The 17,388-nt window shown below is 44.6% G+C and overlaps 1 protein-coding gene across 1 annotated transcript in view; it reads left to right on the top strand.

The window, feature by feature from the left end:
• Window positions 1-9,964: 9,964 nt before the first annotated feature.
• The window catches only part of LOC140723162 (NACHT, LRR and PYD domains-containing protein 3-like), a 33,466-nt gene continuing 26,042 nt past the window's right edge, over window positions 9,965-17,388 (top strand). Inside the window, exons 1-2 of the mRNA XM_073037785.1 lie at window positions 9,965-10,070; window positions 14,269-14,443. The gene's annotated coding sequence lies outside the window, so the exon portion shown is untranslated. The remainder of the gene's footprint in view (window positions 10,071-14,268; window positions 14,444-17,388) is intronic.

Genomic DNA, 17,388 nt, shown 5'->3' with positions numbered 1-17,388 from the left:
TCAAAGGCAAAAGAGGAAAACTTGTGTCTGGAGTCCAAGTTCCTCACTGAATACATTAATGAATGTGAACACAGCGTCAAAAGGCAGATATGCCAGAACATGCCGACGCTGAGAAAGAGGATGCGCTTGAAACTTGGAAAACATTATGATAGATGATTCCCCGGTGCCGGAATGGATATAGTTCAGCTGATTTGGGAAGGGAAACAAAGATATTGCTGAGATTCCGGACAGGATATTCCTTTTTCCCTTGACCACGGAAGAAGAACTAGAAGATTAGAAGGTGGCAAATGTTATGCAAATCGTTACAATGCATTCATATTTTCAAAATATTTCAGAAAGTGACATGCTCTTATTTGTTCAATGGTTAACAAACATCTGTAATTGTAATCATAAACATTTAATGAAGCCTTTCGACTCCAAGACAAAGAGGCGCAGAAGGTAACGTATCGTCCACGAGTTAATATTCAACACAATTAAAACATGACGTCTCCAAACCTCCAACGACTTGCAGGATTACTGACCTCCACTTTCTGACCAAGGATAGGATTCCGATTAAATGACCCTTTGTTGTATAGTATCGAGGCTAATCATCCCTTTTACCTATTAGCACCTCTGTAACAACAGATCTGTTCACCGTACTGAGACCACTGTCACACCCACCTCCAACTCGGAACTACTGTCTTCATTTTTTTTCTGTATTCTTTTAAACTTATTTACATCTTTCCTGCAGGTAGATGAGCCCAACAGCACACAGTATTCCAAATTAGACAGCAATGATGTCTTAAACAACATCAACATAACATCCTCACTCCTGTACTCAGTACATTGGCCTATGAAGTCAAAAGCTTCTTTATTTTTACGACCCGGACCGTGGCCATCCTCAACTTCCAAAGCAAAAGGCCTCAACACGCATTCTAAAGAACTTAGGAGAGTGAGTTGTAGAGAGCTGAAGCTAGCTTACATCAGCACTTCATAGAATTTCGGAAAGATATGCAGCCTTCGAATTCGCATCAGTTCCGGGACATCACTCTCATCCGTGTATTTCTCCAATCATCTCTTAAACGTTGACATCGGAATCTCAATTACCACTTGTCTTGGCAGCACTGTCTACACTCTGACCACCCTCTGGGTGAAGAAGTTTCCCCTCATGTTTCCCTTAAACATTTCACATTTCACCCTTCACCCATGATCTCCAGTTGTATTCCCGCCCAACATCAGTGGAGAAAGCCTGCTTGCATTTACACTCTCCATCCGCCTCATATTGTTGTATACCTCTATCAAGTCTCCCCTCAGTCTTCTACACCCTCGGGAATAGTGTTAACATAGGTAATCTTTCTTTTTAATTCAAAACAATGTTTTTTTTCTGCATTCTTGCAAATTTCTTTACATCTGCCTTTTAGGTCGTTGAGCAAAACCGCACACAATATTGCAAATTAGGCCCCAATAATGTCTTAAGCAAAATCAACATAACATCGCAACTCCTGTGCTCTGTACTTTGGTCTATGCAGGCAAATGTGCGAAAGGTATTTTTTATTACGACCCTGTCTAACTGAGCGGCAACTTTCATTGAATTACGGACCTGCATTCTCAGATTCGTTTGTTCTATCGTACTAGTTGTATTCTCGCCCAACATCAGTGGAGAAAGCCCGCTTGCATTTACGCTCTTCTATTCGCCTCATAATGTTGTACAACTCTATCAAATCTCCCCTTAGTCTTCTACCCGCTCGGGAATAAAGGTCTGACATATGTAACCTTTCCTTTTAATTCAAAACATTCAGTCCCGGCAATGGCCGTGTAACTTTTTTTCCTGTATTCTTTCAATCTTATTTGCATCTTTCCTGCAGGTAGTTGAGCCCAACCGCACAGAATATTCCAAATTAAGCCCCAATAAAGGCTTAAACAACAGCAACGTAACATCCCAACTCCTGCACTCCGTACTTTGTCATCGGCAAACTTGCTGATCCAGTTGATGACATTATTATCCTGATCGTTGATATAGATTACAAATAACAACGGACACAGCAAGGATACCAATTTACTTCCTCATTGTGAAAGCCAAGGGACTGACCCATCCCGAGCATCCTCCCATGTGAAACCTTTCAAATTCCTTGCAGAAGTCCCTGCAGACGGCATCCACTGCCTTGCCGTCAACACCATTCCTGGTAACTACCTCGTAAAGCTTTGTACGTTTCGTTAGACATGACCTACTACGCACTGGCCCATCCTGACTATCGCTAATGATCCTGGTTGTATAGATACTTCCCTTCATACGCCATGACCAGCGTAGATTTAACACCGAGGACAATTTCTCATTACGTAGAACTTGACGAGTCCCTTCCAGGCAAAACTATCATTATCATCCTCTGGCTGTCACTGATATTTATGGCCTATTGTTAAATGATCCTGCAATATTATCAGGATATATTGAGAGTAGTCTGGAAACGAAGGTGTCGTAGCTTTAAATAAATAATCGACTGGACTTAAACAGTGAGATGCGGTACAGTAGATAGAGCATAGAACATAGAATATTACAGCCCAGTACAGCCCTTCGTCTCACGAGGTTCTGACCGACTTTCAACTAATTCAAACTGACGCATCCCGGCTGCAATTGAATCAGAATTAGAAACAAATTTAATATCACAGGCATACGTCGTGAAATTTGTTAACTTTACGGTAGCGGTACAATTAATCTCCCTCCCGGTGGTAACACTGTGTAGAGGGCGTGGCCTGTTGGTGGGCAGCTTTAGTGATGGACGCCACTGTTACAAAAATCATCCCTGTAATAATGATAAGTGATGTACAGAGAATCTGCACTTATCAGCAAGCAAATTTTATTATTTCAACTATAAAACACGAAGGTTCAGACGCCATCTTCACTCCACTACACTCCATGAGCAGTCAATGAACAGAAAAGTCATTACCCGGGAACGGATTCGAGGCTGGCCAGAGAGAGGGACTCGGGAGAAAGAGACCGGGACAGAGACTGGTGAGGTAGCGAGAGAAAGAGGAGGGCAGAGAAAGACCCTGGGGAGGGAGGGCCGGGAGGTCGAGGTATCTGGTGTAGAGAGAGATCAGGGTTTCGAGAGTGACATTAGATGGGGAGAGAGATCGGAGTCGGGAGTTTGGTGTCGGTAGAAAGCGGGAGGGAGATAGCCGGAATGGAGAAACGCGACGGAGAGGGGGACGCAGCAGAGACCGGAGGCCGATAGAGTGACTGGATGAGAAACAGACTGGTGGAGTGAAAGTCCAGAGCAAGGCGAAGGGTTGGGGTAGGTAGAGAGAAAGAGAGAGGCAAGGAAATAGAGGCCGCGGTTACGGAAGAGATCGGATAGAGAGAATGTGAGAGACGAGTGGGGGGAGAAAGGGACTGGGGAATGTAGAGAGACGGCGGCGAGTGTCTGAGAATAGAAGGACGGAGGGGGGGGGGGAAGAGAGATGCAGCCGAGATTCTAGGAGAGGGAATCTGAGCGAGACAGAGTGGGGCGGGGTAAAGGTAGAATTGTATGACAGAGCTAGTGTAGAGAGATGAGGCAGAGACTTGGGATGAAATGACTGAGGAGAGAGTCTGGGAGACAGACCGGTGAAGTAGAGCGAGATCGAGGGGGAGGGGGCCGGGGAAGTAGAGAGTTCTGGGGTGAGGAGAGATATTTGGGAATTTGAGTGAGGAGGGAGATTGGAAGAGAACTCGGAAGGGGAGACTCCGAGACGCGGCTGTGTGAAGGGTAGAGAAGGAGTGACGGCATGTAGAGAGAGAAATTCGTGGGAGGGAGAAACCAGGATTGGGGAGTCAATGGAGAGAGAGAGAGGCGGGTTTAGGTACTGGTGGCCGGTGGGGTTGGGGAGATGGGTGAATACAGGGAGACGGGAGATTATAAGAGCTGGGGAGGGAAATAGACACTGGGGTTGAGAGAGAGAGAGAGAGAGAGAGAGAGAGAGAGAGAGAGAGAGAGAGAGAGAGAGAGAGAGAGAGAGAGAGAGAGAGAGAGAGAGAGAGAGAGAGAGAGAGAGAGAGAGAGACTGGGATGAGGTAGGGAAGTGTGAGTCACAGAATACTGTCCATAAATACACTGAGCGATTTTGACTTTCCTACCTGCGGGGCATTCTGGGATTACAGCGTTTACATTCTATAGACCCTCTGAAACAAGCAACCCGTGCCATCTCTCTGACCGCTGCCACCCCGCCTGTTTGACCCGAGTCCTTCCCACACCGTATCCGCGATCTCACTTTCTTCGCGATATTCATCCTCCCTCCCCGTCTCTGTGACCACAAAACACTGCTGCTGTAACGAAAGCGCAGAGTGGTATGATGAAACTCTTATACAGAGTCATGTTAGTAACGGAACACTCTGGGCAATTTCCAGCGTTGGAGTCAGGAACCGAAGCCACCCGAGAAGAAAAATACGGAGACTCGACAGCCGGAGCGGAGACAGCGCCTAGTACGCGCAAGAGGTCCAATCGACAATGGTGGTTCAACTCTGTTTTGCTTCAGGATTTAAATTTTGTTAATTTCATTGAAAAACAGATTGTATTTTTTCTTTTCAACAAACTCAACGGAAGAAATTTCCGGTGGAACATTATGGGATACCTTTTAACTATATAGCCGTGGGCAAATTCTTTTCATACTCTGCAGGAAGAAAGCAGAGGATAGTAGTGGAAGGAAAGTATTCTGCCTGGAGGTCGGTGACTAGTGGAGTGCCGCAAGGATCTGTCCTGGGATGCCTGCTGTTTGTGATTATTATAAATGGCCTGGATGAAGAGGTGGAAGGAAGTTTGCAGATAACACGAAGATTGCAGGAGTTGTGGGTGGAGCTGTAGGTTATCGAAGGTTACAGGATGCAGAATTGGTTGAAAAGCGGCAGATGGAGATCAATCCGGGGAAGAGTGAGGTGATGTATTTTGGAAGGACAAACCAGAAGGCTGAGTGCAGGGTTATTGGTCGGTTACTTAAGAATGTGGATGAACAGAGGGACTTTGGGGTTGGAATCCATATATTCCTCAATGTCGCTGCACAGGTTGATAGGATAGATAAGAAGGCCTATGGGATAATAGGGGGATTGAGTTCATGAGTAGTGAAGACATGTTACAAATCTACAAACCTCTGGCGAGAGCACACTTACAGTATTCAGTTCAGTTCTGGTCACCTCATCATAGGAAGGATGTGGAAGCTATGGAGACAGTACAGAGAAGATTTACCAGGATGTTGTCTGGATTTGAAATCAAGTCTATGAGACAAGGTTAGCAGAGCTGGGACTTTTCACTTTGGTGCGTAGAAGAATGAGAGGGGACTTGCTAGAGGTCTACAAGACTATGAGAGGTACAGATGAGATGGATAGTCAGTACCTGTTCCCCGGGGCACGAATAGCAAACACCAGAGGTCATAGGTACAAGGTTGAGGGAGGTAAGCTTAGGGGAGACATCAGGGGTAAGTTTATTACACAGAGGTTTGTGAGTGCCTGGAATGACTTGCCAGGGATGTTGGTGGAGGCTAAAACATTAGGGGTATTTAAGAGCCCCTTGGACGGATGAAAGAAATATAGAAGGTTACGGGGTAGTGTGTGTTTAGTACATTTTTAAAGGAATATATGGGTCGGCACAACATCGAGGGCTGAAGGGCTTGTACTGTGCTGTAGTATTCGAGCGTCTAGTGTCTAGAAGTCCCACTCATAGCAGATAATTCAAAGGTTAATTTATTATCAAAGCATGTATCCATATACAACTCTGATTTTTTTTCTCCTCCAGACAGCCATGAAAAAAAGAAAGAACATGAACGCCGTTCAGAGAGAAACATAAAATCCGCCCCCCCCCCCCCACACACACACACACATAAATAGAATGGCAATCCGATTGTCAACCTCAAAAAACTCCTCTCCCCTCACAAAACGCAACAAGAACATCAACATCCCCTCTCCCCCAAACGAAAACCTAACGCCGCACAAATGTGGAGGAGTTGGTGTCACTAGTGTAGAGGAGGCTGCATCGAATTAGGCGACCACACGGGGATTCGCAACTGAATTGTTGCCTCATCTGGAAGGATGTTTGGACAATGGAGAGATTTCAGCCGTCCGGCTCTTTCACTGTGACATCCCGAACACCAAACTAAATCCATCCAACCAAGTCTGGGCGAGGTTTTATGACCAATAAACTTAATTCCTTTCTGCGCTCAGCTGTCCAAAAGATTCCCTGATTTTTAGAGGACGGGGTATCTATGGTCCACACTGTCAGGGTGCTGAGTTTACCAGGAGACAAAGACTGCAGGGACGAGAGGTTTTCTGTTGACTAATACTCTGTGTGTGGACCCCGCTGCCAATTCTGGTGTTGTGACCCGAATCGAGACAAACACCACGCTGCCCACTCCACCAACAACACGGCACAACCGGACACATAACAGGGGACTTTACATCCCACAACACTGGATTCAGTGATGAAATCTGTGATTAATGTCGTTGTCCCACGAAAATCATAAGAATCGTCCATTCAGGTGTTTTTAAATACGAGCTCTCTCCCACAAGTGGCGTCACCCACACACTGCCGTCAACAGAGGATTCTGGAGCTGAGCAATCCCATTGGTGCGAAGTGATGTCAATCACTGCTTACAGCCAATAGCGGATGGAAAGCATCCAAGAGGGCGATAACCCCGCTCCCTCGGCGAGCACCTCGTCAAAGCGGAGCCAACCCCAAAGGAAATGTCCCTCTTTTTGATTTATTTCCATTTCCCTCCGAGGGAATTTTCGGCGCTTGTGAAGTGTCTCCTGCGGCCGGATTTTGATGTATCGCTGAGAGTTTGGAGGAAACCGCTCGGCCCATCGGCTTGAATAAGCTCCCGGGGGATTTAGGGATCCCGGCAGAAGACGGAGGGGAGGGGGATTTTATTGAAAGGATACCGATAGTGTGAGAAGGAGCAAACACGATATTTGTCCCGGTGGGGATAGGAGGGGTTCAGTTGGGGAAATGTCTGAGACCATGGTGGTGGTGAGCTGGAGGATAGACACCAAAGACTGTTGACCTCCAAGTCGGGCCAATGGTCTGGGAAAAGTCGGGATAGGAGTGGTGTTAGGGGGCAATGATGGACTGGCCCGGGATCTTATTGAATGACAGTACAGGCTGTAAGTGCCGACTGGCTTGCTCCTGTTCCTGTTGTCTCTGTGTTTAAGGAGATGGAATAACCAAATCTTTCCTGGGTCTGCAAGATGTTTCAGTGTGTGTTGTAAGGACCGGTGGTTGGAGCCCAGTTTTTCACAAACTCTATCAGCAATCTGACCGAGAGACCAAATCGAAGATTTCTAAGTCTGCTGTAGACACGAAAGTATAGTTATATACTGATAATGACACAAACGTATATTAAGATATTGTTAAGGACATAAAACTTATATCTCTACATTGTTGATGGGATTTCTGTCAGTTATTGATACATTATATATATTATATGTTATTGATACATAATATATAGATTATATCATTTCATACAACCTGTATTTAATGACATAAAACACATTTCGATATTGCTAATGTACATTTTAATATTGATCATGACACAATGTATTTTAAATATCGTTAATGGCATAAAACATATTTATAGGCTGTTACTGACAGAGAATCGTATAATTTGTGTTCCGTGTGTTATCTGAATGTACTTGCCTGCGATGCTGTTGCAGGTCAGTGTTTCTCTGAACCTGGGCCTTCCCGTACTTGTGCACTTGGTAATGAATTCAACAGGACCCCACAAAACTCAGTGAGATTTGATTATCATCTTGTCATCTCAGTGGGTCAGATGTAGAGACAGTACACTGTTAAGTACAAGAACCTGAACATTGTTGATCAGCAGAAGTATCTTGGAGTCCAAGGTCACCGCTCCCTGAAAGAGACTACTCAGATCGACAGAGTGGTTAAGAATGCAAATGGTATGCTTACCTTTACAATCAAGGCGTTGATTTCAAATGTCAGGAAGTTATGTTAAAGCTCGAATTAAGCCACATCTGGAGTATTTCACACAGTTCTTGTAGCCTCAATCTGGGAAGAATGTCGAGGCTTTGGAGCGAGTGCAGGCGAGCTTTACCAGGAAATTTCCTGGATTACAAGGCATGCATAATTTCAAAGGGCATGTGCAAAAGTTTACATCGGTTCGTTCTAGCTTTTTCACTTTAGGATCATTTATGTCATAGTATGCGCTGTAAATTCAGTCTATTTCTGTAGGACCATCAGTGATTGTCCTTGATGTGTTCTTCCACCAAGTTCTATCTGCTCATTCTGTGCTCATATTATACCTGTAAGTTATCAATAATTATATATCAGCAATCTTTCTCCTACTCTCACCTCATTGTGAAGTATTCTGCCTTACTGAGTTATTTCAGCGCTCAGTGTTTGTTACCGAGAACTAGAAGAGGATTTATTGAATACAGCATGAGGTAGGGTAAGGGCAGCCATTTCAAATTTTAGTTTAAACGGTATGAAATGGCAGCTGTGCTAATTTTATATAAAGAGACTTTACAGGGCAATATCAGGGTAGCTGTCTGTCACCTGAAGTTTAATTGAAGTTGGATAACGCAACAAGACAATGGTCCGTAAGACAAGAGTAAATAGATAAGACAATAATTTCAAAAGAAAATTTCGAGTTTTGGAATGGCCAAGCCAAAGCCCTAACGTTAATCCCATAGGAATGTTGTGGAATGGCCTGAAGCAGCAGTTCAGGCAAGGAATTCCACCAACATCCCAGAGTTGAAGAGCGTTGACTGTGTGTACTGAATGAAGAGAAAACTAATGATGATCCCTTTTCCATTCTGGTTCCATCTGCTCATTCCCCACACATCTTCGTTAAACTCTGTCCAGCCTGTAACCCACCATCCCAATGATATACATCAACCATCTTGTTTAACCTCTGTCCAGTCTGTGTCCCACCATCTCAATGATATATATCAACCATCTTGTTCAACCTCTGTCCAGTCTGTATCCCACCACCTCAATGACATATATCAACGATCTTGTTCAACCCATGTCCAACCTGTATCCAACCACCTCAATATGTATCAACCATCTTGTTCAACCTCTGTCCAGTCTGTATGCCCTCATTTCAGTGATATATATATCAAACTTCTTGTCAATTTCTGATCAGCTTTTATCGCATCAATAATTACAATTTTAGGTTCAACGTTACAAAATGGCGAAGTGTTAATCTTGACAGCATTTAAAGTGAGTATGTTATTGCATTTAATTTTTGTCATTTTTGGAGAGCCACTTTCTCTGTTGCCAGGGTAACAGCCCATGTGACTTGCAGGGAGTGGTGCACGTTTGTATCGCTCTCTGGTCACGGTCCCTCAGTGAGAGACAGCGGCCTCGGGAGCAGATGTAACAGACTGATAGTGGGGTGGGGAGGATTTTGTGAGCAGTGAATGTAACGACTATTAACTCTGTGTTGGAATGAAGACGAAACTAATGAATGTGGGCATTACATTTCTGCAACTTTGTTCAGGCCGTCACAAACATCCTGTAATCAGTCAATAATTGTGCATAATTTAAAGTAAAAGGAGAAAAAGCTGGAAACGTTCAGCAGATCGGGCAGCAACTTGGACAGTCCCAGTTCAGATACTGGGTCTTCCACAGTTACTCTTTCCACAAATCTAATGTGATGAAACGAGTTTCCAGCACTATTATTTCAATTTTATAGTAAAAGCATTTTATTCCTGTTAGCCTACAGGAAATGTGATGACCAGTTGTGCTGGGCAAGACCTGATTTAACAAAAAGATCATGATAAATTGAATCCGGTTCAGTTGCAGGGGACAATGTAAAACGTATCCCCCGTATCTGGTGACTCACGCCCAGGATTTCCAGCCTGATCATTGGTCCAGTCAGATGACCATCAGGTTCCCATTCTACCATAAGTTGACGCAGTATTAGTTTTTGAACTCTGATTGGCCGAAACACTGCATCATATTAACGGTTGCAAGGAGTCCTGGGAGAGTTGCTGTTTGGACTGTAATCATTGAAACTATTACTGTCGCCTCATTGTGAATTATTTTGCCTCACTATCGGTGTTTATTAACGAGAAATAGCAGAGGATTTATTAAATGCAGCCTGAGGTAAGGTAAAGGCAAACATTACAATTTTAGTTTCAACGTTATAAAATAGCTGTGTGTTAATTTTATATCAAGTCACTTTACGGGAGACTGTCAGGGTAGCAATCTGTCAACTGAAGTTTAATTGAAGTTGGATAACGCAACAAGACAATGATCGAGAAGACAAGAGTAAATCAATAACAGAATAATTACAAAAGAAAATTAGAATGGCCTAGTCAAAGTCCTAACGTTAATCCCATAGGAAAGTTGCGGAATGGGCTGAAGCAGCAGTTCCGTCGAGGAATCCTACCTCGAAGCAGCAGTTCCGTCGAAGCAGTTTTGTAAGGCGGAATGACATAAAAGTCCTCCAAGCCGATGTGCAGGAAGATCTATAGTTAACGGAAGCATTTGGTTGAAGTTATTGCTGTACGCGGGATTGGGGGCGCGGTGTCACACCAATTATTAAAAGCCAAGGCTCACAGACTTATTTTGAACAAGTACATGCAATATTGAATGATGTTAATATTGTCATAACGAGACTCACAGCGTTTTAAATTGACTCTGTTGTTTACATTTTCGGTCACTTTTGGAGAGCCGCTTTCTGCATTGCCAGGATAACAGCCCATGTGACCGGTACGGAGTGGTAAACATTTTTATCGCGTTCTCGTCACCGTTGCTCAGTGAGAGTTAGTAGCGTCAGGAGCAGATGTAACAGACTGATAAAGGGGTGGGGATGATGCTGTGAGCATTGACTGTGTGTACTGAATAATTCCTGTGTTGAAATGAATAGAAAACTAATGATGATCCCTTTTTCCATCTGGTTCCATCTGCTCATTCCCCGCGCATCTTGTTCAAACTCTCTCTGGCCTGTAATCCACCACCTCAGTGATATATATCAACCATCTTGTTCACCCACTGTCCGTTCTGTATCCCACCACCTCAATGACAGTCTGTATCGCATCAATAATTACAATTTTATTTTCAATATTACAAAATGGCAAAGTGTTAATCTTGACAACATTTAAAGTGAGTCTGTTATTTCATTTAATTTTTGTCATTTTTGGAGAGCCACTTTCTCTGTTGCCAGGGTAACAGCCCATGTGACTTGCAGGGAGTGGTGCACATTTTTATCGCTCTCTGGTCACGGTCCCTCTTTGAGAGACAGTGGCCTCGGGAGCAGATGTAACAGACTGATAGTGGGGTGGGGAGGATGTTATGAGCATTGACTCTATCGACGGATTTATCCCTGTGTTGGAATGAAGACAAAACTAATGAATGTGGGCATTACATTTGTGCAACTTTGTTCAGGCCGTCACAAACATCTTGTAATCAGTCAATAGTTGTGCATCATTTAAAGCAAAAAGAGAAAATGCTGAGACCGTTCAGCTGATCGGGCAGTAACTCGGACAATCCCAATTCAGATACTGGCTCTTCCACAGTTTCTCTTTCCACACATCGTATCTGATGAAACAAGTTTCCAGCAATACTATTTCAATTTTTTATCAAAAGCATTTTATTCCTGTTAGCCTACAGGAAATATGATGGCCAATTGTGCTGGGCAAGACCTCACTTAACAATAAGATAACGATAAATTGTGCTCAGTTTAGCTGCAGGGGACAATGTGAAACGTATCGCTGGTATCTGGTGACTCACGCCCAGGTTTTCCAGCTCGATCATTGGTCCAGTCAGATGATCACCAGCTTCCCGTTCTGCCATAGGTTGATTGAGTGTTAGTTACTGAACTCTGTTTGTCAGAAACACTGCATCATTTTATCGGTAGCAAGGAGTCCTAGAGTTGCGGTTTGGGCTGTACCCTTTAGTACTTATGCAGATAGGACACGATGTTCCTCCTTCCAAATGAATCAGAAGTCTCGGGCATCTGGACATTGGTTGTGGGTATATCCCTGAATACACCACTTGCTGTGAGATGTGTGGACGATGTGCGAGGCTTCTGGCGTCGGTAAGGGACAGGTTCAGCTGTGTGACCCTCTGAGGCTGGGTCATGGGATATCATAGTTTTAGATAAAGTAAAATGGACCCGGGGGTCAACTTGCCCAGGTTTATGAGGTGTTAGCGAGTATTTCTGGTCTGTGGGTTCATTGTTCAAACCGTGTAAACAAACCACAACTTTTCGCACTAAATTGTTCTGGTATCAATTTGCCTGTTGTTCCTGGGAATCTGTTCAGTGCAGTTGTTGCTAACAAGGTCCACATGAATAATCTCAAGAATGATCGGCTTTATGTTTGAGGAGCATTTGATGGTTCTGGACCTGTGCTCAATGGAGTTCAGTGGGACGGTGGGGGTGGTGGAGGGATGTATGTTTAAGTAAACCTACCGAATGCTGAAAAGCCTGGATACAGTGGACATGGAGAGGATGTTTCAGTTAGATCTTTAAATTAGTTTAAATTAGTTAAAATGTTTAAATTAGTCTGTGATCTGAGCGCACAGTCTCAGAATAAAGACGCCTACTTTTAAAATTGTGATGACAGACAGACATGCTTTATTGATCCCGAGGGAAACTGGGTTTCGTTGCAGCCGCACCAACCAAGAATAGAGTAGAAATATAGCAAAATAAAACCAGAAATAATTAAATAATAATAAGTAAATTATGCTAGGGTAAATTATGCAACTTGGACAGCATCCTCTTTTCAGACACCACTGTCAGAGAGTCTAGTTCCATCCCCACAATATCACTGGTCTTACCAATGAGTTTGTTGATTTTGTTGGTGTCTTGCTACTGTCAGCCTGCTGCCCCAGCACACAACAGCAAACATGATTGCACCGACCACCACAGACTCGTAGAGCATCCTCAGCATCGTCTGGCAGATGTTAAAGGACTTCAGACTCCTCAGGAAGTAGAGACGGCTCTGATCCTTCTTGTAGACAGCCTCAGTGCTCTTTGACCAGTCCAGTTTATTATCAATTCGTATCCCCAGGTACTTGTAATCCTCCACCATGTTTACACTGACCCTTTGGATGGAAACAGGAGTCACCGGTGGCTTGGTCCTACTCAGGTCCACCACGAGCTCCTTAGTCTTTTTCACATTAAGCTGCAGATGATTCTGCTCACACCATGTGACAAAGCTCCCACCCTAGCCCTGTACTCAGCCTCATCTCCCTTGCTGATGCATCCAACTATGGCAGAGTCATCAGAAAACCTCTGAAGATGGCAAGAATCTGTGCAGTAGTTGAAGTCCGAGGTGTAGATGGTGAAAATAAGGGAGGCAGGACAGTCACCTGTGGAACCCCAGTGCTGCTGACCACTCTGTCTGACATACAGTGTTGCAAGCGCACGTACTGTGGTCTGCCAGTCAGGTAATCAATAATCCATGACACCAGGGAAGCATCCTCCTGCATCACTGTCAGCTTCTCACCCAGCAGAGCAGGGCGGATTGTGTTGAACGCACTGGAGAAGTAAAAGTCTATAACCCTCACAGTGCTGGCCTGCTTGACCAGGTGGGCGTAGGCACGGTTCAGCATGTAGACAATTGCATCCTCAACTCCTAGACGGGGCTGGTAGGCGAACTGGATGGGGTCTAGGTATGGCCTAAACGTAGGCCGGAGCTGCTCCAGAACAAGTCTCTCCAGGGTCTTCATGATGTGGGAGGTCAATGCCACAGGTCTGTAGTCATTGGAGCCACTGGGGCGCGGCGTCTTCGGCACAGGGACGAGGCAGGACGTCTTCTACAGCACAGGAACCCTATGGAGACTCAGGCTCAGATTGAATACATGGTGAAGTACTCCACATAGCTGGGGGGCACAGGCTTTGAGCACCCTGGGGCTGACACCATCCGGGCCTGCAGCCTTGCTTGAGAAAAATCTCTTCAGTTAAAGGACGGCTGCTGTGTGGAAACTATTGCCGCAGATAGGGGTGGAGGCTGCCCTTTGCGTATATTTATGGCAGATTTTAATATGTTCGTGATTGCTCAATAGCTTCAGGGTTGCAAAATGAAAGCAGGAATATGGTGTTAGAATAAAAATCATGTTTGAATGGTGGAGCAGACTCGATGGACTGAATCATCTAATTCTCCTCCTACATCTTGTGTCTGATCATAACTGAACGATGACTCCTTCGTATCCCATATCAGGCATTGGAAAGTGCAAGGGAAAATTTCAGATGTGTTCTTTGAGATCGTTATATTTGTCTTAAACATTTAAACTTCGATAAACAGAAATATTTTTTTCCCATTTGTATTGTTAATGTGCTTTATTATCTCTCTAGTTAAAGTTAGACCTGTGGTGAGAGACTTATTGGCAGAAAAGCCCACAACTGGAAGCAAAACACGACTGAAGATGAGGGAACAGCAACAAGTGAACCAGCCCGAGGACTGGGAGCATCAACTGGCGAGAACCCATCTGACTCAGGGTTTCCATTGATTCGGTCAGCAGAAAGTTTGGTGAGTCTCATTTAGTCAAATACTGGTCCTTTAGACATTACATATCTATACAAAGGAAGGTAGGAAACAGTTGGAATGAGACTAAATGTGCCAGGTATGCCTCTGTCAGACCCAGCTGCAATCACCCCAGGTCTGGTAATGTGTTTTCAGCAGCCCAGCTCTTTAAAGCCCTCACATTCCCTCGGTGTTTGCTCATTTCAAGCCTTTGTGTGTTCTGAAGTAGTTTTCGGTCAGTTCTGAGTGGGGAGCGGGAATGAGAGAGGTTTGTTTATACTTAATGTCTTTCAGAAATGTAATTGCTTGAATTTATTTGTGCCGACTTACTAACCATATCCTGTACCTTCTCAACCAAATTATTGATATACACGACAAGTAGGAATGGGTGTAACCCTGGGAACATCACTAAGCACGGAACTCAAGTCCAAGCAACAACTTCTCACCGTCAACAATAAAAATAACAATAATCTAACAATAATCCTAACAATTCCTAATTCCTAATAATAATTACTAACAATCATCTGTTTGCAGACTCTGGGGCCCTGTAACAAACTCAATGTTAACAGCAAGATTAGACAGTAACTAATATAAAGAGGAACTTGCTGCTTCCTGAAAGGACGCGTATCATGTCTGATCCAAAGAGAAAGATCTTCCGTTGTTTACAACTTCATTTGCCTCGGGACCCATCCTTCCCGGTACGCTGCATCCGATAATCTGTAAGCCCCTAGCCTCCCCCCACCCCGCCAATAGCCCCACAACCTTCCCATCGTTCACCCCACAATCGAACCCGTGGACAGAATCCCTTCACCCACATCCACACTCTCAACTTGGGTATCATAACTAACTGATCATACATTCCCGGCTCGGGCGGAAAACTGAAACCAGGCCTGCAGCACTGGCGACCCCGGACACCCCAGATGACTGATTCAGTCCCGGCCCTTACCCACGGCAACAGACCTTCGATTTACACAAACCCGAGATCAGCCCCTTCCTCACCGCCGCCCGATCAGGAGAACCGCCGGCATCCGCTGTGTTCGGCACTGTGCTCAGATCTGTAGGAGGTCCCCGCAGCGCCACCTGTGGCAGGATGTCGGAGGGACAACACAGACCGTTCGGGTGTGGGTTCATTCACTGTGACACCCTCCAAACTTCACATCAACCCCGTCCAACCGACTCTGGGCGAACTGTAACGACCAAGAGATATAATTCCTGTCATCGATCAGCTGTCTGACTGATTCACTCACTGTCGGGGTGTTTAGATTGCCGGGAGGCAAGGACAGCAGGGACGAGAGGTTTTCTGTTAACTGAAATGAATCTGTGCTTCCTCTGCTGGCAATTCCTGTTTACAGCAGTAAAACTGTTGTTTATGAAAATACTAAACAACGAGACACTGCACGGACTGAGGCCTCTCAAATCAGATCATCCTGGAAACTCTTCCCCAGAAACATTCTGGGCTTTGTGACCCAACTCGGGACAAGTACCACACCGCCCACTCTACGGACAACATGGCACAGCAGGGCACCTGGCAAGGGACTTTACATCACATAGCATCGGATTCAGTGATGAAACCTCGTTCTTCCCCTGAAATCATTAAAACCTCCACTAACCAGCTTTTGAATACAAGCTCTCACCACACGTGACGTCACTCTGGCGCCCCCAGATAAAGGCATACAATACTGGAGCAGAATTAGGCCATTTGGCCCATCTGACCTCTCGTGCCTGAAGGATGCGGTGATAGGTGAGGTGCTTAATGATTGCTTTGTTTCAGAGTTACCAATGAAATGGACAGTGATTGTGACGTAGCATAGCAGTATGGCAGTGTTCAGAAAGAGGTGTTGTTGAAGCATCCAATATATACCACTTTACGACAGGAAGTGAGGGAGGAGTTTACAAGGACATTGGCAATGATATTTGTGTCCTCTCTGGCCACAGGCGTAGAAATCATTAGAGGATGGCATATCTTGTTCTGTAATTCTATAAACGTAATATATATAATCCTGGGGATTATAGACCAGTGAGCGTCACATCGGTGCTGGGCAAACTCTTGGAATGGATACTTGGGAAGAGGAATTTTGAGCATTTGGAGAAATATTATCATACTACGGGTTGCCACTTCGGCGTTTTGATGGTGAGTGGCGAAAAGTGTAGGGGAGGTGCCAGAAATAACTTTCCACAATAGATGACAGTCATGCACCGACATTTGGATCGACAGAGTCTGATCAAGAGACACCATGGCATTGTGTATGTAAAATTGTGTTTAACAAGACTTCTTAAGTTTTTTGAAGATAAGTGTCAATGAGGGTGCGGGAATGGATGTTGTACAGTAAAGCCTTTGACAAGGTGCCAAATGAAAGCTCGGTCTGGAAGATAAGTTCACATCCTATCCATGGAGAGAAAGTTAGATGGATTCAAGATTGCCTTGAAGGTAGTAAGCAAAGAGGGATGATTGAAGATTTTTCCTTGAAGAGGGACCGCAAGGCTACAAGTTGGGACATTTGATATTCGTTATTTGATAGTAATGATTTGAGTACAAATGCACAAGGCTTGACCAGTAAGTTCACTGAGGACACAAAATTAATAGATGGTGTTCTTGATGAAGATTATCGTAGCTTATAGGGGATCTAATTGGATAAAGCAATTAAAAAGTAAAGTAGTGGGGCACCTATTACCCAACTACAGGAAATGTACTACCTGCTCTAATTATTTCCAGGACGTCTATTGTAGGAATTGCAGCTGTCCAGATAAGAGAGTATTTCCGGGATATTAATTAAGGGAAATATATTCGCCAGGATGGAGAGAGCATCTCTGGAAAGTGTCTCGTATTGACAGTCCCAATATTTATTCCCATCCTAAATTGGACTACTTGAGTCGGTGGGATGGAAGGGGTTGCTTTCTGGCAAAGTAATTTCCAGAGCATTGTTGGGTAGGTTTTGAGGCCACTCCTGGGG

This window comes from Hemitrygon akajei, unplaced genomic scaffold (assembly GCF_048418815.1).
Source record: "Hemitrygon akajei unplaced genomic scaffold, sHemAka1.3 Scf000102, whole genome shotgun sequence".
NCBI classification, from domain to species: domain Eukaryota; kingdom Metazoa; phylum Chordata; class Chondrichthyes; order Myliobatiformes; family Dasyatidae; genus Hemitrygon; species Hemitrygon akajei.
Note: the sequence above shows the minus strand (reverse complement) of the source record. Positions and strands in the feature narration are given on the sequence as shown.